The sequence below is a fragment of the Macaca nemestrina genome, chromosome 3 (genome assembly GCF_043159975.1).
Source record: "Macaca nemestrina isolate mMacNem1 chromosome 3, mMacNem.hap1, whole genome shotgun sequence".
In the NCBI taxonomy this organism is placed as follows: domain Eukaryota; kingdom Metazoa; phylum Chordata; class Mammalia; order Primates; family Cercopithecidae; genus Macaca; species Macaca nemestrina.
The window spans coordinates 56,596,517-56,621,838 of NC_092127.1; the positions used below are offsets into that span (position 1 = coordinate 56,596,517).

Here is a 25,322-nt window from a genome sequence, read left to right on the forward strand (position 1 = left end):
ATACTAATTCCTATATATGTACCATGTTTTCTTTATTGATTCGTTGATTCAAAATCTTGGCTCTTGTGAATACTGCCACAGTAAACATGGGAGTGCAGATATCTCTTCCATATGCTGATTGTATTTCTTTTGGATATGTACCTAGCAGTGGAATTGCTGGATCATGTGGTAGTTCTATTTTTAGATTTTTGAGGAACCTTTATAGTGTTCTCCATAAAGGCTATGCTATTTACATTCATGCCAACTATGGGATGTGTTTTCCCCCCAATGTGTCAGGGTTCTCCTTTCACCACATCCTCACCAGCATTCATTATTGTGTTTTGTAATTTTTGATTGTGAGTTGTCATTGTTATAAGTCTTATCTCAGGTGATCCTTGTGACTGGATTACATGGATATTCTTCCAGGAAGAATCGTGCTTGATCTTGTCAGGTTCCTGAGAACACCACAAACTAATTTCCTCTTAATTAAATTAATAGTCTTGAGATAACACTGTAAATTCAGACATCAATCTGTGACTAAATTTTTTTCTTTCAACTTCATCAGGTAATAAAGCAGGTTTAGAATTTTCCTTGTGGTGTGCTTTACTTTGGAGCGAGTTTATTTCCATTTTAAAACCTCTTCCCAGGTATTTATCTTATCCTAAAATTAGCTTTGTGTATAGTATTCCCCAATCCATCTCTACCTTTCACAAACCCCTGATCTTTATATAAAAAGTGATTTAATACCTGGGTTCCGACTATTCCCTGATGGCGTCTGGCAACTCAATTGCTTAACAACATTTCTAAACCACATCCCATTATCTTCCTTGGTCTCCATTTTCTTCAGACATTATATATATGAGAAAGGATATTAAATTAATATTACCCAGCATTTTATGTATTTTATAATCAGATTTTCAAATCAGATATCATCTTAAGAGTTCTGATGTTATAAAAATTTTAATATCACTGTAATATATAATTTTAAAGTCCCCTCTAATTCACTATAATTTGTGATCCTTTCATTATTTTATAACTAGCAATTAATATATAATTAATTGCTTATGGGATAAAATAAATACTTTAAGAATTTAAGTCTACATAAATAGCAAAACAAAGACCAACTTCTTACAGTCAACCTAAATTATTAATGTGTGGATTCATTCAGTATGAATGTGTGCTTCCCGCATCTTTACCTACTCCAATCATAAAAGCAATTTTTTTTATTTTGCTCTGGAAGAATGCTTTACAATTTTGACTTTATGATAAAAAATATATCTGAAACAAAGCAATAACTCTTTAATTTGATATCTTAACTCTAAGCATTACACTGGTGCTATTTAGTATATTGAGTATTGGTATGAGCATTCATTGTTTATTTTGATAATGTGCCAATGTAGATATATTTGGAAAAGAATCATGACATGATACATATAAAATTTTAAGACATTATGTGAACTTTAATGAAAAGGCCAGCAAAACCATATTCATTTAGGAGATCTTAATGATTGATCCTTATATTAAGTCCAATTAAATGTGTATAATAATATCTTATAATGACTTTGTAATATTTCACTTTATATATTAACCAAACAATATCACTGTTTATATATAAAGAAATTGACTTAATAAATAGCAATAGTATATATCACGCTAGAATTGCCACCAGTTGCTTTTTCTACATTTCATCTTCTCTTTTTGTTTTTCATTTTATGCCTACTTTTTTTTCTGCTTTCATGTCTCTCTCTCTGTATTTATTTACTTAGGTTTGTTGCTTCAATGCTAATATCCTTACTTGTTACCAATAATGTGCCTACTTTACATTCTTTTTTTAAAAAAGAAGATTCCATTTCTACCCCCCTTCCCCAACAACAACAACAAGAGCAACAATAGCAACAACAATGTAACACATAGACCAGCAACACTTCAGGGTAGCACCAAATTTTTTTTATTCAGTGTTTAAGTCTACCAAGACTTATATCCATAGAAATTACATACTTCTGACTCTAACTTGGAGCCCACTCATGTTTTGGATTCAAAACCCATCTTCTAAACAATTTTATTCTTTGTTTCTTCTATCCTAGCCCTATACCTGGGAAGGTACTTTATAAATTATTGCTGGATATGGCTTACAACCACTGAGTGCTTACCCTAAGTTCTATGCTTATTTTCTCCATTGCAGGTACAAATATTTTTAACTGAATACAAATACGTAGTACCAATTAAGTACTTTAAGCTAATATTTGAATAGTGCTTTATAATTTATTTATTTTATTTTATTTTTTTTTTTTGAGACGGAGTCTCACTCTGTTGCCCAGGCTGGAGTGCAGTGGCCGGATCTCAGCTCACTGCAAGCTCCGCCTCCCGGGTTCACGCCATTCTCCTGCCTCAGCCTCCCAAGTAGCTGGGACTACAGGCGCCCGCCACCGCGCCCGGCTAGTTTTTTGTATTTTTTAGTAGAGACGGGGTTTCACCGTGTTAGCCAGGATGGTCTCGATCTCCTGACCTCGTGATCCGCCCGTCTCGGCCTCCCAAAGTGCTGGGATTACAGGCTTGAGCCACCGCGCCCGGCCGTGCTTTATAATTTATAAAACAATTTCATGTATATTATTTCAACTTTGTGTGGAAAGTAGTAGAATTATCTGCATTTTATGAATGGAGAAACTGACACTAAAAAAAGATAAAATTATTTACCTAATATGATAGCATGAAATTCCGAAGTTCATTGGAGATGTATTTATCTAGAACATTTCCTGGCCTATTTTAGATGATGAATAAATGTTTACTGCATGAATAAAATAATGATAGAGTAGTTTTATATCAGATCTCTTTTGCTTGCTACCTCTGTGATCTTGCACAATTTTCTTGAGCATTCTGAGCCTCAATTATGTTTTCTGAAAGTTGAAATTAACAGTGTTCTTTGAAAAGAACTGCTGTGTATAATGTTAACTATGGGGCTTTAAAAAATGAAAGAACTACTAAGAATATTAAATGCAATAACATATTATGACATAATGAACAGTAAATACTAAATGAATTTAGCTTTCTTCTTTTATCTAAAGAGTCATGGTTATTTTTTTGTGTTTCAGGACATACAACAATATCCTTCATTTAAACCAGGCATTTTACTTCTCTGCTATGTTATTATTTTTCCAAAAATGTGCTGCATATCACCGTCAAAGTAAAGAAATACAAAGTTTGGGGTCTTTATTGATAAAATAGAGCTACATTTACATTTATGAAGGCTATACATATTTAGTTGTCATAATTTACATTTCCATACTGTGGCTGTGACAAACTAAGCCTAAAACTCACTTATAAATTCAATTAAAGATTAAAATTTATTTTTAAAAATCAGCCTATTTTATAAACACATAAAACAAAACATCTCCCCTACATATTTATATTTTTAAACAGAATTAGAATTGTAAGAGAAAATATATTACAGAGGTGATTCCTCTGTAAGATGCAACTGAGATGTAAGATGTAGACTTGAGATTTCTCCAAAGAATTTATTCCTTTGACATTACCACTGGCATCTACTGAAACATTCCTTGTACTGAGAGGATAAAATATTTGACATTTTATATACAAAGACTACTGCAGTACAAAATAAATATTATTCTCTTGTTTGATCCTGCCCCCCCCATTCGGAAATTTGAGAAATTCTTTTTGCCTCTCTTCAAAAATACAGATGAAATGTCAAAATCAGAGTCATGTTGAACAGTTGAAATCTTGTCTCCATGATTTTCTTTTTTGTTTGGAATTCTGACAGCTGACTCAGACTCACGTTGCATAAAAGGTTTCTTTCCTCATCTCTCAAGGATAACCTGATTTTCTGCACATAAATGCAGCTTAAATGCAGGCTTGCACATGTTAATGGTGGGTTTCTTGTGGCATACCCAATAGTTGTCTACATGTTGCAATTGTGCACTCATTAACTTGTTCTTAACAATAAACTCCTGAATAGCACTGGCTAAATCTGACTTTGCCCATGTATTCCCAAACACTTCTTATGTACTGTATATGCATCTTTGTACATATTATTAAACTGCCTTGGTTAGGAAAGACATTCTTCCATCTTTTATTTAGTGCTTATTATGTGCTATGTACTGTGTAGATGCTAGAGATACAGAAATCAATACATTGTTCTTTCTTGTAAGTGTTAATGAATAACAAAGCCTGGAGTTCTTTTTATTTTTGATTTCTCGGCTATAGATACCACATGTTCAGATATACTTGTGACTTTATAACAAAAATGGGACATGTAAAATCTAGAAATTTCCTATTAATAAGAATATTTACAATAGGAAGAAATCATTTTTACAAATAACCTAGGAACACAGATGAATTATAACTTGGCAAGACTATTGTTTTATAAATGGTTCGTTTTCTTATAGCTGCATCAATCCTAGAGGGTCAAAGAGTTGGGAAAATAAAAACCTAATTCACATTGCTGATAAAATAAGAGCTTAACTTGCTTAATAATGAGACACTGTAACAGTTTAATTGTGTGAACTAACACAAGAAAATATCCACCTAATGCTTAAGACTGCAATAAATTGAAATAAAAGCAAAGTCAAAATATCTTAGAAATTAAACATTATTCCCAGGCATGGTAGCTCACGCCTGTAATCTCAACACTTTGGGAGGCCAAGGTAAAAGGATTGCTTGAGGCCAGGAGTTTAGACCAGCCTGGGCAACATAGTGAGACTGTTTCTACAAAATTTTAAAAATTGCTGAACATGGTGTTGCATGTCCGTAGTTCTAACTTACTCAGGAGGGTAAGGCTGGAGGATTGCTTGGGCCCAGGAGGTTGAGGCTGCAGTGAGCCACGGTGATCACACCACTGCATACCAGCCTGGATGACAGAGCAAGATCCAATCTCAGGAAAAAAAAAAAAAAAAAAAAAAAAAAAGGAAATTGAACATCTTAATACTTCATGTCATTAACAAAACCAATTCAACTATTTTTCTGATGGCACTATTAGATAACTCTGCAGAGTTAAAAAATAGTCCCAAGATGCTAATAATACTAGACACAGATATAGTAATATAAAATGGGATTTCCAAAAATCATCATTGTACAATGCTAATTCACTGAACACAGGCTTACGTACATCTTTGCTCTTGGTTTTTTTGAGCCATAAGGGTTTCTTATTTTGGGAACATAAACTATGAGCTGTGCTGTGCAACTCTCATCTTTGGATATAAGGGCTAGAGATGATTTCTTAGTGCCAAGGAAAAGGAGCTAATTTAATAAGTTTTACTAATGCCAAGAGAGTTTGAAAGGTATATTTTTCTCTTTTTATCTATCTTCATCTTCTGCTTCTTACTTTATTGTTTCTGTACCTCTGTACCTTCACAATTTACTATCAGACGTGTCTTCATAGATTTCACAGTAAATAACTCAGACTGTGAAATTGAACCAAATATTATTTTCTTACGTTGTGTTGTGATAACAAATTATTTCATTTTAAAATTTGATTGAAACTACAAACATTTCTTGCTTACACTGCATGAGTGCTGTACATCAATTGTATCTCTGCTAAGCTTGTCTGGTCTCCACATGTCTTATAATTCTGGGATACAGACTGAAAAACAAATGATATCTTGGACATGTATTCTCATGGAAAAGTGTAGAAATGCAACAGCCCAAGCCATATTGTAGAGTCACATTTAAAACTTTCTCCTGGATGAAGTTATAATAAACATGATGTCTTCTCACATTTCCTGGGTCAAAACTTGTCATTTCGCTATGCCCAAAGTCAATAAAATTGGTCTTACGTTACTCCTCTAAGATAATGACATAACAATGCATAAGACTGCAAATTCCATTACAGAGATAAAGAGTGAACAGTTGGGAGTATTAATTCAATCTACCACAATGTCTTCAAGCAGATCATTTTTTCTAAATTGCCCATCTTGTTGATAATACCTTTGATCACCATGTATTGAAGATGGCAATCATTTGTAACTTCTGTTTATTCCTCACTAAGCACAATTAATTGACCACCAAAAATGTTATGATGCTACCTCTTCAATATCTTTTAAATATGTTTCATTGTATTTTCATCTATTGCTACAATCTAAGTTCTAGCCATCATATAATTTATCATATGAGTAATTACTTCTATTGCCTTCCTAAATTGACTGATTTAAGACGTCCCTTGAGTTCCTTTTCACACCAAATAAAAAAGGGTTGTTTCAAAATAATGCATTATGAGATGTTGCTCCTCTGCATATTTTGTGTGTTTTTTTTTAAAAAATTCCAACTTTTATTTTAGTTACACAGAGTACATGTGCAGGTTTATTACATGGGAATATTACGTGATGCCGAGGTTTGGGGTACAGATCCTATAATCCAAGTAGTGAGGGCAGTACTTGATAGGTAGTTTTCAACATATCCTCTCCTCCCACCCTCCCCTCTACAGTAGTCTGCAGTGTCTATTGTTCACATATTTATGTCCATATGTGTTCAGTGTTGAGCTCCCAGTTACAAGTGAGAATATGCAGTATTTGGTTTTCTGTTCCTGTGTTAATTCACTCAGGATGATGACCTCCAATTGCATTCATGTTGCTGCAAAATACATGATTTTGTTCTTTGTTATGGCTCTGTAGTATTCCATGGTATACATGTATCACCATTTCTTTATCCAATCTACTGTCACTGGGCACTTGTGTTGATTTCATGTCTTTGCTATTGTGAATAGCACAGTGATGCAGTGATAAACACAGGAGTACATGCATCTTTTTGGTAGAATGGTTTATTTTCGGTTGGGTATATATGCAAAAATGGGATTGCGAGATTGAATGGTAGTTCTATTTTAAGTTCTTTGAGAAATCTCCAGACCGCTTTTCACAGTGGCAGAACTATTTATATTCCAACCAATATTGTATATGCATTCTCTTTTTTCTGAAACCTGTCTAACATCTGTTTTTTTTGTTTTTTGTTTTTTTACTTTTTAATAATAGTCATACTGACTAGTATGAGGTAGTATTTCATTGTGATTTTCATTTCTCTGATGATTAGGGATGATAAGCATTTTTAAATGTTTATTGGCTGTGTGTCTTCTGAGAAGTGCCTGTTAATGACTTTTGCCTATTTTTTATTGTTTTTTATTATTATTTTGCTTGTTGATTTAAGTTGCCTATAGATTCTGGCTATTAAGCATTTGTCAGATGCTTAGTTTGTGAATATCTTCTCCCATTCTGTAGGTTGGCTGTTTACTTTGCTGATAATTTATTTTGTTATATATAAGTATTTTAGTTTAATTAGATCCCACTTATCTATTTTTGTTTATCTTTCAATTGCTTTTGGGGACTTAGCCAAAAATTATTTGCCAAGGCTGATGCCAAGAAGAGTATTTCCTAGGTTATCTTCTAGGATTTTTATAGTTTGAACTCTTCATTTGAATGTCTAATCCATTTGAGTTATTTGTTGTACATGGTGAAAGGTAGAGGTCCAACTTCAATCTTCTACATATATCTAGCCAGCTACCCTAGCACTATTTATTCAACAGGGAGTCTTTTGCTCTTTTCTTGGTTTTGTCAGCCTTGTCAGAGATCAGATAGATGTAGGTATGTGGCCTTATTTCTGAGATTTATATTCTGTTCCATTGGTCTACGTGTCTGTTTTGTAATATATCATGCTGTTTTGTTTGCTGTAGCTTTATAGTATAGTTTGAAGCTGGGTAATGTGATACCGCTGGCTTTGTTCTTTTTGCTTAGGGTTGCTTTGGCTGGTCAGGATTTGTTTTGGTTCCAAATAAATTTTAGAATAGTTTTGTTGTTGTTGTTGTTGTTGTTGTTGTTGTTGTTGTTGTTTTTGTAATACTGTGAAGAATAAAGTTCATAGTTTGATAGGAATAGTATTGAATCTGTAAATTGCTTTGGGTGGTGTGGCCATTTTTACAATATTGATTCTTCTAGTCCATAACCATAGAATATTTTTTCTATTTATTTGCATTGTCTTTGATTTATTTCAGCTGTGTTTGATAGTTTTCCTTTTAGAGATATTTTGCCTCCTTGATTAACTGTATTTCTAGGCATTTCATTTTCTTTGTGGCTGTTGCTAGTGGGATCATGTTCTTGATTTTACTCTCAGCCTGGACCCATATTAGTGCATAGAAATGCTACTGATTTTCATACATTGATTTTGTATATTGAACCTTTAGCAAAGTTGTTTATCAGATCTAAGAGCCTTTGGGCAGATTATTTAGCATTTTCTAGGTATGGAATCATATCAGTGAAGGTTGAGTTTTTCTTTTCCTGCTTAGATGCTTTTCATTTCTTTCTCTTGTCTGACTGCTTTGTCTAGGACTTCTAATACTGTGCTGAATACCAGTGGTGAGAATGGACATTCTTGTCTTGTTCCAGTTCTCAAGGGGAATGGTTCATGCTTTTACCCATTGAATTTGATGTTGGCTGTGGGTTTATTATAGATGGCTCTTATTATTTTGGGGTTATGTTCCTTTCATGCCTAGTCCATTGAGGGTTTTTATCATGAAGGGATGTGGGATATTATTGAAAGCTTTTTCCATGTCCATTGAGATGATTATATGGTTTTTGCTCTTAACTCTGTTTATGTGGTGAGTCAAATTTATTGATTTGTATATGTTGAACAAGCTGTGCATCCCAGGAATAAATGCTACTTGATTGTGACATATTAACTTTCTGATATGCTGCTGGATTCAGTTTGCTAATATTTTGTTGAGAATATTTGTGTCTATGTTCATTAAGGAAATTGGCCTGATGTTTTCTTTTTTCATTGTGTCTCTGCCAGATTTTGATATCAGATTGATTTTGGCTTCATAGAATGAATTAGGGAGGAGCTCTTTTCCTCAATTTTTTTGAAATAGTTTCAGTAGGATTGGCGTCAGTTCTTACTTTTATATCTGGTAGAATTAGGCTGTGAATACATTTGATCCAGGGCTTTTTTGGTTGGCTGGTTCTTTATTACTGATTCAATTTCAGAAGTCCATATTGGTCTATTCAGGGTTTCAATTTCTTCCTGAATCAATCTTGGGGGGTTGTGTACTTCCAAGGTTTTTTTTCAATTTCCCTGGATTTTCTAATTTGTATGCATAGAGTTGCTCATAGTAGTCTCTAAGGATGTTTTGTATTTCTGTGGGATCAGTTGTGATATCACCTTTGTCATTTCTGACTGTGCTTATTTGGATCTTCTTTTTGTTTGTTAATCTAGCTAGTGGCTTATTAATCTTATTTTTTCTGAAAAACAAACTCTTAGTTTCATTGATATTTTATATGGATTTTACCATCTCAATTGCATTATTTAATTTTAGTCTTTTGTTAGTTTTGAAGTTGATTTGTTTTCTTTTTTTTTTATAGGTTCTTTAGGTGCTAAGTTAGATTGTTAACTTGAGATCTAACTTCTTGAGGAAGGCATTTAAGGCTATAAACATTACTCTTAACACTACTGTGGATGCATCCCAGACATTTTGGTAAATTATATGCCCATTTTCATTAATTATAAATAATTTTTAAATTTCTGCCTTAATTTAGATGTTCACTTAGGAGTTATTTAGGAGCAAGTTGTTAATTTCCATGCATTTGTATAGTTTTGAGAGATCTTATTGATATTTATTACTGTTTTTATTGCACTGTTGTTCAAGAGTATGTTTGGTATGATTTCAATTGGTTGAACTTACTGAGATTTCCTTTATGACTGTGTGGTTGATTTTAGCATATGTTTAGTGTCCAGAAAAATATATATCCGGTAGTTGCTGGGTGGAGTATTCTGTAGATATCTATCAGGTCCAGTTGGTCAAGTGTCGAGTTTAAGTCCATAATTTCTTTGTGAGTTTTTTGCCTTGATGATCTATCTGATTCTATCAATGGGGTGTTGAAGTACACCACCATTACTGTGTAGTCGTCTAAGTCATTTTGTATGCCAAGAATAATTTGTTTTATAGGTCTGAGTGCTCTAATGTTAGGTGCATATGTAATTAGTGTATTAAAAGCTTCTTGTTGGATTGCCCCTGTTATTTTGTAATATCCTTCAATTTTTCCATCTTTATTTTTATTGGCTTTAAGTTTGTTTTATCTGATATAAGAATAGTGATTCCTGCCTTTTTTATTTTCCATTTACATGGAAAATCTTTCTCCATCCTTTTACTTTGAGCCTGTGACTGTCATTGTATTTGAGATGATTGCCTTGAATACAACAGATGGTTGGGCCTTGTCTTTTGTCCAGCCTGACACTCTATGTCTTTTAATTGGGGCGTTTATCCCATTTCCATTCAAGATTAGTTTTGATCTGTGTGATTTTGATCCTGTCATTGTGTTGTTAGCTGGTTGTTATGTAAATTTGACTGTGAGGATTGCATGGCCTGTGGGCTATGTGCTTAAGTGTGTTTTTGTGGTAGCAGGTGTCTTCTTTTTTTTTTTTTTTTTTTTTTGTATCTGTGTTTGTTTAAGGACCTATTATAAAGCTGGCATAATTGAAACATATTCCCTCAGCATTTGCTTGTCTGATAATGATTTTATCTCCTCTTATCTCCTCTTCACTTATGAAGCTTAGTTTCAGAGGATATGAAACTCTTGGTTGGAATTTCTTTTCTTTAAGGACATTGAAAGTAGGTCCCCAATCTTTTCTGGCTTGTAAGGTTTCCGTCTCTAGTGAGACTAGGTAAATTTGTAAAGACTTTATCCTCAAGTATATTTTCCAAGTTGCTTATTCTCTCTTCTTCTCTCTTTGGGATGCCAGTGATTTGTAGATTTTTGTCTCTTTACACAATTCCATATTTTTCAGAAGTTTTGTTCATTCTACTTAGTTCTTTTTTAATTATTATTTGTTTTGTTGGACTGAGTTGATTTGTAGTACTGGTCTTCAAGTTCTGAGATCCTTTCCTCAGCTTGGTCTATACTGCCGTAAATACTTGTGATTGTATTATGAAATCCTTGCAGTGAATTTTTCACTCAATAAGTTTAGTCTGGATTTTTCTTGAAAGAATTATTTTATCTTTCAGCTCTTGAATTCTTTTATTGAATTGCTTGACTTCCTTGGATTGAGTTTCAACTTGCTCCTCGCTCTCAATGAGATTCCTTGATATCCAGAATATGAATTCCATGCCTGTCATATCATACATTTCAGATTGATTAATAACAATTGCTGGGGAGCTGGGGAACTCATGTGGAGATAAGGAGACCCTCTGGCTTTTTAAATTTTCTGGATTCCTGTTTTGATTCTGTTTTACTTAGTAGGGTTGGTGTTTCTTTAAATCTGGTGTAAATTGAGTATATTCAATTGGCTTCATTTCTGGAAGTTTTAAGAGGACAGACTCTGTACAATGTCTTTGTTGTTGAATTCTTGCCCTAGGTTTCAAATGGGAGAGAATTAGCAAAGTGGTTTTTGGTATTGTAGTTTGGGCTGCAATTCAATTGATGGTGCTTGAAAGCAATGGGGTGGTAGATAGTTGCTCCTTTGTGTAACTTTGGATTTGCAGCTGTGCTTTGTGGTGTGAGGGGTAGAGAGGTGGCATTCCCCTGTACCCCACCCCAACCAGGTCCACTCCTGAGCCTTGTGGGAGGCAACTCTGAACTCTGACACTCTACCTGCTATTATTATTATTTTTGTTTGGTGTTTCAGGTCATGAGCATCCCTCAGGCAGAGACCTGGTAGGGAAATAAGCCACACTCTTACTGGATCAGCCCTGTTGAGGGAGGCATGCCTAGGTCCCACACCAGCCTGAGAATCTGTGCAACTCATTGCTCTCAATATTCTGAGAGTGTTCTTAGCTGCATTTAGTTGGCCATCCCCTTTTTGTGATTCTTCGTGACTTTATGGATGAAATTTTTAAACCAAATCCAGATGATCTTCTAGGCCTTTTATGATATGGACTTTGGTTGGTGCTCCAACCAAAGTTTCCAACTTTACCACTATTCTATGCTACATTGCTCTTTTTCAGATTGTACCCTCATTTTGAACTTTCTTTCCCTTGTTTATTCAGTTAATGTTTCCTCTGATAAGGTGCTAAAACAACACTATATCTGGGGAGGATGTCATTGCTACCCCCATCACAGACTATATTTTAAGTAATCTTCTCTGTAGTCTCTTAGCACTGTATACATATTGGTTTTGGAATTCACACTTTAACATAAATGCATGAAAATATATGTCTCCTTTACCAGACCATAAATACTAAAGGAACACTTCGTAATATAGCTCTGAAATTTGGTTTTTCTGTATTTAAATGATTGCAAAGATTGTTTTATTTGATTTCACTTTTTAGATGACTACCAGTATTTTTATAATGTTTCATACATTCCATAATATGAAATATATAGCACTTTGCCAAATAACAAAACTTCAACTTACCATAGCTTGATCCGCCATAATGTGTGGGAAATAATTGGACCACAACCAAACTTTCAGCTAAACTTACCTGAATTGAGGCCCAGATATAAATTCCTTTTACACTATTTTTATAGTGATGCATCAAGTTATAAAAATGTTAATTAAGAGATTTTAGGGATTTTTTTTGTAATTTATTATGCAAATTAAGTTATGCTTAAACATGTAGATCATCTCCCTAAAATCCAAAGAGAGAAAAATTAAATTAGTGAGAGTGTGCTACTTTGAAGGGTATAAAAGGAGTTAAAATTGTTGGCTCTCAGGTAATCTTATATGAATATCAACTATCATAAGGAGCATTAAAAAATGCTGTAGGTATGTTACAAAATCTAATTTCTTTATGCTAATTTAATTCAGATATTGGTGATTTTTGTTGTTGTTGTTGTTTTGTTTTGTTTTTTGGGAAAGTAGTCTCCCATAGTTCCTGAGTGTCCTTACAGATCCTTGCTGAATATTTCAAACAGCAAGGCCCAATATCTCCTGGTAATAAGCAGTGCTAGTCACATCAACACTTAAGTAGGTCAAGAAAACCATGTGACTACTATGCAACTCCTTGCTCCCCAAGGGATGGGGATGGCTTATTCTTACCTTGCTACAAGAAGTACTGAGCCCTTGAACTGGACTTCTTTGTGGTGATACCACCCACCTTACCACCTCCTCCATCAGGGCCCATCCTTTCCCCCCATGGGACTCTACCTTAGAAAATCCTTCATTACCATGCCAAAGCTCCTGCTGTTTGCTCTGTGGTAACTAATAAACTATTTTGCTGGATTTCTTGAGTTTCAGCACTGTTGAGTTCTGGAAAACCTACCTGCTTTCTTTTCTTAGTCATCTTATCACTCTTTGCTGTAATCTCAAGTTGAGATTCTTCCCTGATAGATTTCTTCTCATTCTAATTAAGTGTGTTTCGTATTCAAATATAACCATAGTCTCAATATATGATATTTCTCTTATGGAACAAATGAAACTGTATACCATGTGAAAAACATAAGGACTGCTATATACAGTACTTTGGCTGCAGCTGCCAATTTATAGGGACTTTTAAAATTGGATGTATGACATACAGGCTGATGTATTTGAAGACCACCGCCCCCCCCCTTTTTTTTTTACTATCTTTGGTCCTTCATAATTTGAAGACATGTTTCATTATGTTTTATTTTAATTATACTTTAAGTTCTGGGATACATGTGCAGAATGTGCAGATTTGTTACGTAGGTATACATGTGTCATGTTGGTTTGCTGTACCCATCAACTCGTCATCCACATTAGGTATTTCTCCTGATGCTACCCTTACCCTTTCCCCTGACCCTGACAGGCCCCAGTGTGTGATGTTTCCTTCCCTGTGCCCATATGTTTTCATTGTACAACTCTCACTTAGGAGTGAGAACATGCAGTGCTTGGTTTTCTGTTCCTGTGTTAGTTTGCTGAGAATGATGGTTTCCAGCTTCATCCATGTCCCTGCAAAGGACATGAACTACTTCTTTTTTATAGCTACATAGTATTCCATGGTACATATGTGCTGTATTTTCTTTATCCATGCTGATATTCGTGGGCATTTGGTTTGGTTCCAAGTCTTTGCTATTGTGAATAGTACTGCAGTAAACATACATGTGCATGTATCTTTATAGTAGCATGATTTGCACTCGTTTGGGTATATACCCAGTAATGGGATTGTTGAGTCAAATTGTATTTCTGGTTCTAGATCCTTGAGGAATCTCCATACTGTATTCCACAATGGTTGAACTAACTTACACTCCCACAAACGCTTTTACACAGCATCTATTGTTTCCTGACTTTTTAATGATCACCATTCTAACTGGTGTGAGATGGTATCTCATTGTGGTTTTGAATTGCATTGTGGTTTTGAATTGTATTTCTCTAGTGACCAGTGACGATGAGGTTTTTTTCATATGTTTGTTGGCCGCATAAATGTCTTCTTTTGAGAAGTGTCTGTTCATATTCTTTGCCCACTTTTTGATGGGGTTGTTTGTTTTTTTCTTGTAAATTTGTTTAAGCTCCTTTTAGATTCTGGATATTATTAACCCTTTATCAGATGGATAGATTGCAAAAATTTTCTCCCATTCTGCAGGTTGCCTGTTCACTCTGATTATAGTTTATTTTGCTGTGCAGAAGCTCTTTAGTTTAATTAGATCCCATTTGTCAATTTTGGCTTTAGTTGCCGTCGCTTTTGGTGTTTTATTCATGAAGTCTTTGCCAATGGCCATGTCCTGAATGGTGTTGCCTAGGTTTTCATCTAGGGTTTTTATGGTTTTAGGTCTTACATTTAAATCTTTAATTCATCTTGAGTTAATTTTTGTATAAGGTGTAAGGAAGGGGTCCAGTTTTCAGTTTTCTGCAATATGGCTAGCCAGTTTTCCCAACACCATTTATTAAACACGGAATCCTTTCCCCATTGTTTGTTTTTGTTAGGTTTGTCAAAGATCAGATGGTTGTAGATGTGTGGTGTTATTTCTGGGGCCTCTGTTCTGTTCCCTTGGTCTATATATCTGTGTTGGTACCAGTACCATGCTGTTTTGGTTACTGTAGTCTTGTAGTGTAGTTTGAAGTCAGGTAGCTTGATACCATCTTCAGTAGTTTTTTCTAATTCTGTGAAGAAAGTCAGTGGTAGCTTGATGGGAACACCATTGAATCTATAAATTACTTTGGGCAGTATGGCCATTTTCACGATATTGATTCTTTCTTTCTATGAGCATGGAATGTTCTTCCATTTGTTTGTGTCCTCTCTTATTTCCTTGAGCAGTGGTTTGTAGTTCTCCTTGAAGAGGTCCTTCACATCCCTTGTAAATTGTATTCCTAGGTATTTTATTCTCTTTGTAGCAATTGTGAATGGGAGTTGGCTCATGATTTGGCTCTCTGTTATTGGTGTACAGGAATACTTGTGATTTTTGCACATTGATTTTGTATCCTGGGACTTTGCTGAAGTTGCTTATCAGCTTAAGGAGTTTTTGGACTGAGACGATGGAGTTTTCTAAATATACAATTATGCCATCTGCAAACAGAGATAATTTGACTTCTTCCCTTCCTGTTTGAATACGCTTTATCATTATGTTCTTAAAATATTCATTCAGCTGGGCGTGGTGGCTCATGCCTGTAATGCTAGCACTTTGGGAGGCCGAGGTGGGTGGATCACCTGAGATCAGGAGTTCGAGACCAGCCTGGCCAGCATGGTGAAACCCCGTCTCTACTAAAAATACAAAAATTAGCTGGGCATGATGGCATATGTCTGTAATCCCAGCTACCTGGGAGACTGAGGCAGGAGAATTGCTGGAACTCAGGAGATGGAGGCTGCTGTGAGCCGAGATCATGCCACTGCATTCCAACCTGGGTGTGACAGAATGAGAGACTGTCTCAATTAAAAAAAAATTATTCAATGTAATTATTGATGTGATTACTCTGATTATTATCCATTTGGACCAATGTTCATTGTAATGTACACATGAAAATTGAAACTCCCTCCAATAAGCTTATTTTTTTTCCGAAATAAATTTAGCTTCATTACATATGAGTTAATTCTAAGAAAATCTTTGCTTCTACTGTTCTTAATCTTTTCTTTCTGCTTCTTTCATGTCTACAAAACAGATTTTCTGTAGATACACCACTCAAGGAACATGAGAAAGCAATTTTTTCAATTGTAGGGCTTCCTCAACTCTGTCAATTAGTAATATGCATGGTGAAATTTTAAGTGAAAGCATAGTGCTATTTTTGGCTTCCAAAAATCAATTTACCATGAAATCCATCCTTCCACACCTCCAGCAAAGAAACAAAAAAGTAAATAGTGAACCTTGGTGAAAGACTGTTCGCATAGAATGCTGTGATATACCTTTTTGGTTGTATACTGACAAAATATAGCAAATGATTTGTGTTCTAAAGTTCTGTATGTTGTTGTGTATTGGTGGAAAGATGAATTTGTTAGTTTATACAAATTTGACACCATGATTTTTGTTTTTTTTGTAATATTGTCAACCATAGCTTCCTGAATGATTATTGCAGTACACCTTAGCATTAGTAATGATTTTCTTTTTCAAATCCAAATTACAGATCTTTTCAAATCCAAAATACAGTTACAATATTACTATTATAATAACAATAATAAAATCTAAAAATCATGATTTTACTATTATTGTTGTTATTACTTGTAATGCTATTTATTATCAATGTAAAATATTATACAATTGCTCAGTAAAAAACCTTTCACTGAGCAATTGCTGTTGAGCACTTTTCCACTATTGATTAGTATCCCCTCTATTGAGCACTATTCCCTCTATTTATAGGTGAGTAATTGATCCAGAATATTTAGCAATTGAACAAAGTGAAATGATAGTGCTCTAGATTTAAGCTGGATCTTTCTGATGAGAACATTCAAACTACAAACAAGCACATACTATGCTTCCATTAAGAAAAAAATGCACATGTTTAGATAAACTATATATTGCTGATATTAAAATTAAAAATTAAATTGGTGGGGACTGTAGAGTTAATAAAATTATCGCATGGCCTTTTAATTGTGATCTTTTGTTGTTAATTATAATGTTTACTCAAATAACAGGATAGATGAGATCTAAACTATAGCCTTGATTTTAATAAGCACATAACTTTTTCATACATATCATTCCATTGCATTTGATTCAGTTTTTATATTGCTGCTATAGCAGAATGCCACAGACTGGGTAATTTATAAAGAAAATGAGTTTATTTGTCTCACAATTCTTGAGGCTGGGAAATCTAAGCTCATAGTATTATCACCTAGAGAGGGCTTTCCTGCTATGTTCTAACATGGCAGAAGGCCATGTGAACACACAAGACACAGAGAGGAAATGAGGGCCAAAGTTATCTGTTTATCAGGAGCCCACTCCCACAATAACTAGCCCACTCTTGTGGTAGTGGCATTAATCCATTCAATAGGGTGGAGCTCTCATGAACTAATCACCTCTTAAAGACCCTGCCTCTTAATACTGTTACAGTAGCAATTGGTTTCAACCTGAGTTTTGGAAAAGACATGCAAACCATAAATTTCCCTGAATGCTTTTCTGCATTTTAATTTCTCTTTTAAGGTCATTATAAGACAATATAATAAAAAATAATTTTGGAGAGTGAAATTTGAGTAATTAAGCAATTCAGCAGATCTGAATCTCAAACCAAATAGTTTTAAAACGTGTCTTGTTATAATCTATAGAAATTCCTTGTTTGTTTACTTTTCCATCACAAATATCTTAGAACATATAAATGGTATCTTGGTTATGTGAAGGGATTGGTGCTTTCAGAGGTAGCCCAAGTGACTCTTTTTGCTTTTTAACCACTGTTTCTTATTAGTATGCTAATCATATCATTTGTGCTTCTACAGGGGAAGGTATTCCTGAGGGCACTTGAACTTGACAAATGATATTTAAAATGAGCAATAATGAAAACCTTTGTGAAACTGAGTTTGGAAACACAGAACTAAAACCTAACTTAAAGACCAGCTTGCTTTCTTAGGGTGTTACTATATGTAATTGTATGTTTTAAGGGATTAGATTTATCCATTTATAAATCTGCATCAGTGTAGAAAGTGACTTGCTCTGCTTTTCCTATAGAGAGAAAATATCATGAGCATTATCAATTTTAAATTAAGCCAGATAACAAGATGTATATATGAATAATATGATTTATAGTTTTGGGGAAAAATTACAAAAACAATTTTAATGAGAAAATATTACTTATCCTAAACAGAACTATGTTAGTAAAATTCCTATGCAATGTAATTTATAACACTTGGATAATATTAAAATGTGATAAATGAGGAAAACTTAATAATCTTTGGGATATTTAGAGGTTTTCTAATTAGATAAAACAAGCAATTAAATTCACTTATAAGGACATCCTTGTGAGGACAGATGAATTATCACTGCACCATCCAAATTTGATTTTGCCAATTTTACTTTCCAATTAAGTTCAGAAATGGCAAGATTGTGTTGCTGCAATTAAGTGTCATTTATTCTTCATTTCTGTATTTAGCAATAAATTATTAACCGTCTACTATTTATGCTGTCCTATGTTCAAGGAACTGGGTATGTAAAAGTCAATAAAGCATAGTCTGTTCTGTCAAGTATTTCAAGTAAGAAAAAATTCAATTAGCTCCTTTGTTAATTGCGTGCTTTATTTGCTGGAAAACTTGAAGTTTTGTGCCTTGGGCAATTATTTGTATATGTTAAAAGCAAGACTTCAGAGTCTTCAGATGTCTTTGTTGATGTTTATGATTGTGTTTAAAAGAGCATTTTATGTATCATTAGATAAAGAAAATGTGTAAACATACTGTTATGTCCAGCCTAAAGCAGGACTACATCATTACAATCTAGTGAAACAGTTTATTCTCAATGTTGAATTATGGTATATTAAAAATGATGAACTTCTATCATTTCCTTAAACCATCTAAAATAGAGGTTCATGAACCATTTCAGATAATTTGGGAAAACTCTGATGATGTATGTTATTTAAAAGAAGTAGCACTTTGTAGAGTTGTCTAACTGAATGTTTCCTTTGCTCTGAGTTTTCTAAAGTGGATACTCCTCTACTCCTCTGCAACAAACAATTTAAAGAAGTCTAACTCCTGACAGCCTTTTACTACATAAAAGCCCAGCACATTGATATACTATATTGTTCACCTGTGATCCTCTTTTATGATATTTTATCTTGAGCTATTCTAAGATTGCCACTTACTCTGTATAGAAGGGCAAACAGGGTTAAGCAAAGGAAAAGTTAACAAAATCAGAGAAAAAAGTTTCCCGATGGTACTACAGTGCTACAGGGTCAGTTCTATTTATAAAAGAAGATGTGGATTAGCTCACTGAACATTTACAATTCAGATGACAAGAAGATAGTTTTAAGAGCTGATTTGCTATTCTCAGGCCAGTGCTCATGCCAAGTGAGCTAAAGTAACTTCACCAGCTGAGCTAGTGGAAGTACTTAATATACTCATCTAAGATCTCCATAAGAGTAGCTTTTTGGCTGCAACAAGGCCTGAAGCTGTCAACCTTCTCCACTGTCACCAGGAGATATCACTGCAGTCAATTAGAATTACTATAGAGGATTTGAGCAGACACACACATGCATCATTTCGTTCTTGCATAGGCAGCTGCCCAAAGGTCACTAATCCGTGACTGGAGGGAGGAAGTCTTGGCAGTGATGCAGCTTGTGCATTGACTGAACAGCTATAATCATCTGTCCAAACGTCTTAGTAGGGAGCATCAGACTGATTTCTCAACACGGGAAAATGAGTTTCCTTTTAAAACCCGTGTGATATATCTTGGTATAATTAAACATATTAACCTTAGTCATAAAGGCAACTTTCCTGTAATTTGAAAATGAACAGACAAAAACTGGAAAAAGGAAATGAACATGTTAAGTGTTCACCCTCTAAGTATTTCCCATAATAGTAATAATTGTAATAACAATAAGCTTGGTGGTAAGTTTTTTTTGCAAATGTTTCTTCAATAATGAAAAACATTTGGGTGGCTCACACCTGTAATCCCAGCCACTTTGGGAGGCTGAGGAGGGATGATCGCCTGAGCTCAGGAGTTCGAAACCAGCCTGGCCAACATGGTGAAACCCCGTTTCTACCAAAAATACAAAAAAATTAGATGGGTGTGGTGGCATACACCTGTAGTCCCAGCTCATCTTGAGGCTGAGGCAGGAGGATTGTATGAGCCGGGGAAGTGGAGGTTGCAGTGAGCTGAGATCACGTCACTGTACTCTAACCTGGGAGACAGAGTGAGACCTCATCAGAAAAAACAAAAAAAAAGAAAAACATCTGGAAACTAACTGTTTATTATAAACATGAGTAATTATATTATTCACTATTTTAACTTAAAGATTTTGGCAGTTAAGCACTCTATTAACTATATTGTTTAATTAATTTAAATTACAACTCAGAATGTTTTTATATTCTTAAAAATTGTTTTACATTCCGGGTTTTCAAAAAGTATGAGTTACGTGGCAGAGAATGAATAATTTTTCTATTCCTGAAGGTTAACTAATTATTTATTAGAAAGTCAGAAATACGTAGAAAGCAAGGGGATATTTGAGAAAGTGAAATGAAATTAATAAGTGGTATAAAATTAAGAAAATTAATATTAGAGTTTTCTTTGAGGTAATTCTTTCTTTCTTTATTTTTTTCCTTGAGACAGAGTCTCACTCTGTTGCGCAGGCTGGAATGCAATGGCGCGATCTTCGCTCACTGCAACCGTACCTCCCAGGTTCAAGTGATTCTCCTGCCTCAGCCTCCTGAGTTGCTGGGACAACAGGCATCTGCCATCATGCCTGGATAATTTTTGTACTTTTTTTTTTAGTAGAGATGGGGTTTCTCCATGTTGGCCAGGCTGGTCTTGAGCTCCTGACTTCAGGTGATCCACCTGCCTCAACCTATCATGAGATACTATACTGTTATTGTCAGAAATAATTAATTCCAACACATTCTTTTTGATAAAAAGTTATTTTATACATTATACTGCCATGCTTACACCATGGCACAAAAAGAAAACCACACCCATTATATTTATAAAGTAAGTAAATTATTACGTAGATTCTGAGAAGCATGACTTTAGGCAAATGCCTGTATAATACTAAGTGAAATGAATTCTTAAAATTAATATTATAATTTGTTTCAAACTATTCTCTCTTACTTCAGTTTACGGAAATAATAATCTACACAGAGTTGACACATAGCTAATTCTACGGGGGAAAAAATTAGCATTCACCTTGATTATCTTGGTGTTTTATCTGAAAGGTCGTTAGATTATTAGCCTATATTTTTAGATTGCATATTGTAAGAACTTTAGATGGATGGTTCAGAGGTTAGATGGCTTCAAGTCTCAAACAGTCACAAAGTGGTGCAGCAACTTGGATCATTATGTCTGTTTCACTGAATGAACACTCAAAACAAAAAGTGTGAAAGCTTCTCTCTTACCTCTCTCTGTATCAGAAAGAAAATTATCTCTCTTTTTTCTCTCTGGACAAAATTGTAGTGAAAAAAAGATGCTGAGGAATGACTTTCTGGCAAGGAAGAAAGAGGAGGAAATGTTTTGATGGTTAGGACTGAAAAGTGTCTGCCATATACACTCTAATTATGAGGAAAAACGGCCATTTTTGTTGTTGTTTGTTTGTTTGTTTGTTTGAGACGGAGTTTCGCTCTTGTTGCCCAGACCGAATTGCAATGGCTAGCTCTCGTCTTACTGCAACCTCCACCTCCTGCCTCCTGCCTCACGGGTTCAAGCGATTCTCCTGCCTCAGCCTCCCGAGTAGCTGAGATTACAGGCATGTGCCACCACACCCAGCTGATTTTGTATTTTTAGTAGAGACGGGGTTTCTCCATGTTGGTCAGGCTGGTCTCGGACTCCCAACCTCAGGTGATCTGCCCTCCTCGGCCTCCCAAGGTGCTGGGATTACAGACGTGAGCCTCCTCGCCCGGCCAAGTCCATCTTTTAAATTCCTCATTTAAATAGGTGTGAAATGAGAGTCATGCCATTTGCATTGTGTGTGTTGGTAATCCTGGAATCTGGTTGTAGTAGCAATGTCAGCTTTGAAACTTTTGTGGCTTGTGAACATTTTAAAATCACAGAGAGAAGAGTCTCATTGATGGAGAACATTATTTCATTTGATTACTTTGATGAAATTTATCAGTTTTATACCTTTCTCAAGTCATAATTAGGAATAATTGATATTTATGGGGTAAACATTTTGTCAACAATAAACATAATTGACATGACTTGTTTTTCAATTACATAACATTTTAGCTTATAATGAACGTATAAAATATAATGGAACTGAGTAAGAACATTGGGAGATGCGTCTTTAAAGTGTCCTATTAAGTTTGAGACTGATTTGTGGTGAACTACACAAAAATACTGTATATTAAGAAGATAAAAATTATTGTCTATCCAGCCACATTTTGCCCCTTAAGATTGAGGGAAGCAAAATTGGGGCTGGTATTTAGTGCCATGACAGATTCATGCTATTTTCCTTCTGTTTTTCATTTTGCTATTTGACATGCTAAAATAGCAAATGGAGATAGTAAACAAGGGACTTGTTTGTAGAAAAATTGGAAATAAATCTCAGAGCTTTGATAAAGGACATGTTACTGGAAAGATTTGCATTGAATTATGTTGCCAAATTCAAAGCTCTGTATAAATGAGATTCAAATAAATGTAATATTTTGAAAAAAGTTATCTCCCTGCTCTAATTTGTTTCTAGTAAATGCAAAAGCACTTTAGAAGAGTAAAAGCTCTGTGATAAGTATCACTCTCAAAATATAGTGCACAATTTTATATTGGACTTAATCTTGAATATCTACATTGACTTCCCATAATATCCTGAACTTTTAAGGCAAACATTTTTCTTGCCTAACCATATATTTCAATATTATTTTAAAGTTTTAAAGTTTGATTGCTTTCCAGAAGACTGTTGTCATCTGCCTCCTGATTTATTCACTGAAGAAGGTGTTAGCAGTGCCCAGCAAAACATCATGTGCAAATAGACCAATATCACATGCATTTGTGACTGATAGTGATGATGATGATATTATAACCAATCTACTCCATTGTCCTATTTGCTTGGAAAATACTGTCTATATTAAATCAATGAAAATGTTTTATTCATTATTGCAAGTCACATAATATCACATAATTCATGAATGTTAAGGCAGTCTGTTTAGATAGCATAAATTTTAATGTTTATAAGTAAAATTAAGATGAGTATTAATCTGACTGACTACTAAGGAATTTTATAAAGCACTTGATTATCTCATTGCTGTGATATATATATAGCTTAATCTATGTGGATGGGAATAAGTAGATAAAGTGTTCCAGGAATTGGTTCCTGTAAATTTACTGAGATGGATTTTATCTTTTTTTCCACTTTAATTCCTTATTTTTATTCCAACACAAAGGATCAAACAAAAGAATTCCCGGGCTTCTCTAAAATGTTTTATCCTTTTCTAAAAGCTTTTATTATCCTTTAAAAGTATTTATTGAGTACTTACTGTATGCTGGAAACTTTGTTAGGTGCTAAAGATAACCAGTTTGCATTTATTTATTCTCATGTCTTACCCAAGGAAATTGTATCCTTCTAGTAGGCTCACTTAGGTATCTACTATAATTCTCAACACACTATCTTCCCTCACTGTATGTTCCTTGTGTATTCCATAATGCAGAAACTCTACTGGAGTTTCAGAGGAAATGTGTAGAAAGTTTAGAAAAGGCCTTTTCAAAAAAGCATGTCAACAGCATTTTAATCAAAATATAGTATGTATGACTTGCAAATTATCTTCTCTTTTCGTGTAAACGCCATCACATATCTGCTCCGCTAACACAGAATATTAGCATTTGACAGCACATGCAACACACACACACACACACACAACATACACAAATAGAATGAGACTCTTGGAGAAGTAGTCCCTCCCCGCTTTACCATTGGAATAGAATTAAACAGTTGTTGGGCTTTGTGGAAGGAAACTGGGGTAGAAGATGAAGCCCTAGGTGAACATTAGGAAGATTATTGGTTCTAGTACAGGCACTGACTTTCATTTTTTCATCTTTATGCCTCGATTTTCCTTTTAAGGAGTTTTTTGTTTGTTTGTTTGTCTGTCTGTCTGTCTGTCTCTTTTGAGATGGAGTCTCGTTGTCTCCCAGGCTGGAGTGCAGTGGCGCGATTTCAGCTCACTGCAAGCTCCACCACCTGGGGTTCATGCCATTCCGCTGCCTCAGCCTCCCGAGCAGCTGGGACTACAGGTGCCTGCCACCACGCCTGGTTATTTTTTTGTATTTTTAGTAGAGACAGGGTTTCACCACGTTAGCCAGGATGGTCTCGATCTCCTGACCTCGTGATCTGCCCGCCTCGGCCTCCCAAGGTGCTGGGATTACAGGCGTGAGCCACCGTGCCCGGCTTAAGGTGTTTTCATACTTACCTTGCTACCTCATGTATTAATGAAAACTATATATATATATAGGTATAATCCATCTTATAATATATTTTTTTAGTTTAAATTTTTCTAATAAGCATACAAAATGGTCAGGCCAAGTGTCTCATGCCTGTAATCCCAGCACTTTGGGAGGCTGAGGCAGGCAGATTGCCTGAGGTCAGGAGTTCGAGACAAATCTGGCCAACATGGTAAAACCTTGTCTCTACTAAAGATACAAAAAAAAAAAAATTAGCCGGAGGTGGTGTCATGAGCCTGTAATCCCAGCTACTTAGGAGTCTGAGGCAGGGGAATTGCTTGAACCAGGGAGGTGGAGGTTTCAGTGAGCCAAGATCGTGCCACTGCACTCCAGCCTGGGTGACAGAGTTAGACTCTGTCTCAAAAAAAAAAAAAAAAAAAAAAAAAAAATACAAAATTTAGTTAGATATCTTTTGTTCCTTAAGAAGGTATTTTATTACTATGAGGTTGGTCACCACATTTAATATGCTCTACCATGAACATTTAAAAATCTAAAGTAATATTTTGATTTAGTATTACAATGCCATTATATATGATATAAAAATAAGAGCCATTTCAAACCAATTTTTACCTATATACTTAAGTTTTTATTTAATAATTCAAATTAATTTGTTGAAAATGCATTATTTTTATTGTCAACCTTTCTTAATCTCAGCTATTATATTCAAAAACATATAATGAAGAATTGCTAAGAACAAGAAGTATTCTGTGTTGTAGTTTGATAGGAAGAAATATAATTCACTCCATAAATCAAATTTATTATGATTATCATTAAGATCAAAGCAAATTTCTTTACTTGAATTAAATATTCTTCTTTCATAGTTAATAAATTTATAAATATGGCCTTTTGTATGTCTTAGGCATTTGATAATGTATATTTATGAGTCAATATCATGTGTCATTATAAAATATGTTTAACATGTATATAGTTGAATGCATTTACATTTCTAAAAGTAAAGTGTTCTCTGAGATTATTTGATAA

General features: G+C 34.6%; 1 long non-coding RNA gene across 2 annotated transcripts in view; it reads left to right on the forward strand.

The window, feature by feature from the left end:
- Positions 1-25,322, forward strand: part of LOC105486074 (uncharacterized) — a 127,626-nt gene that overhangs the window by 24,497 nt on the left and 77,807 nt on the right. The gene's annotated exons all lie outside the window — the stretch shown is intronic.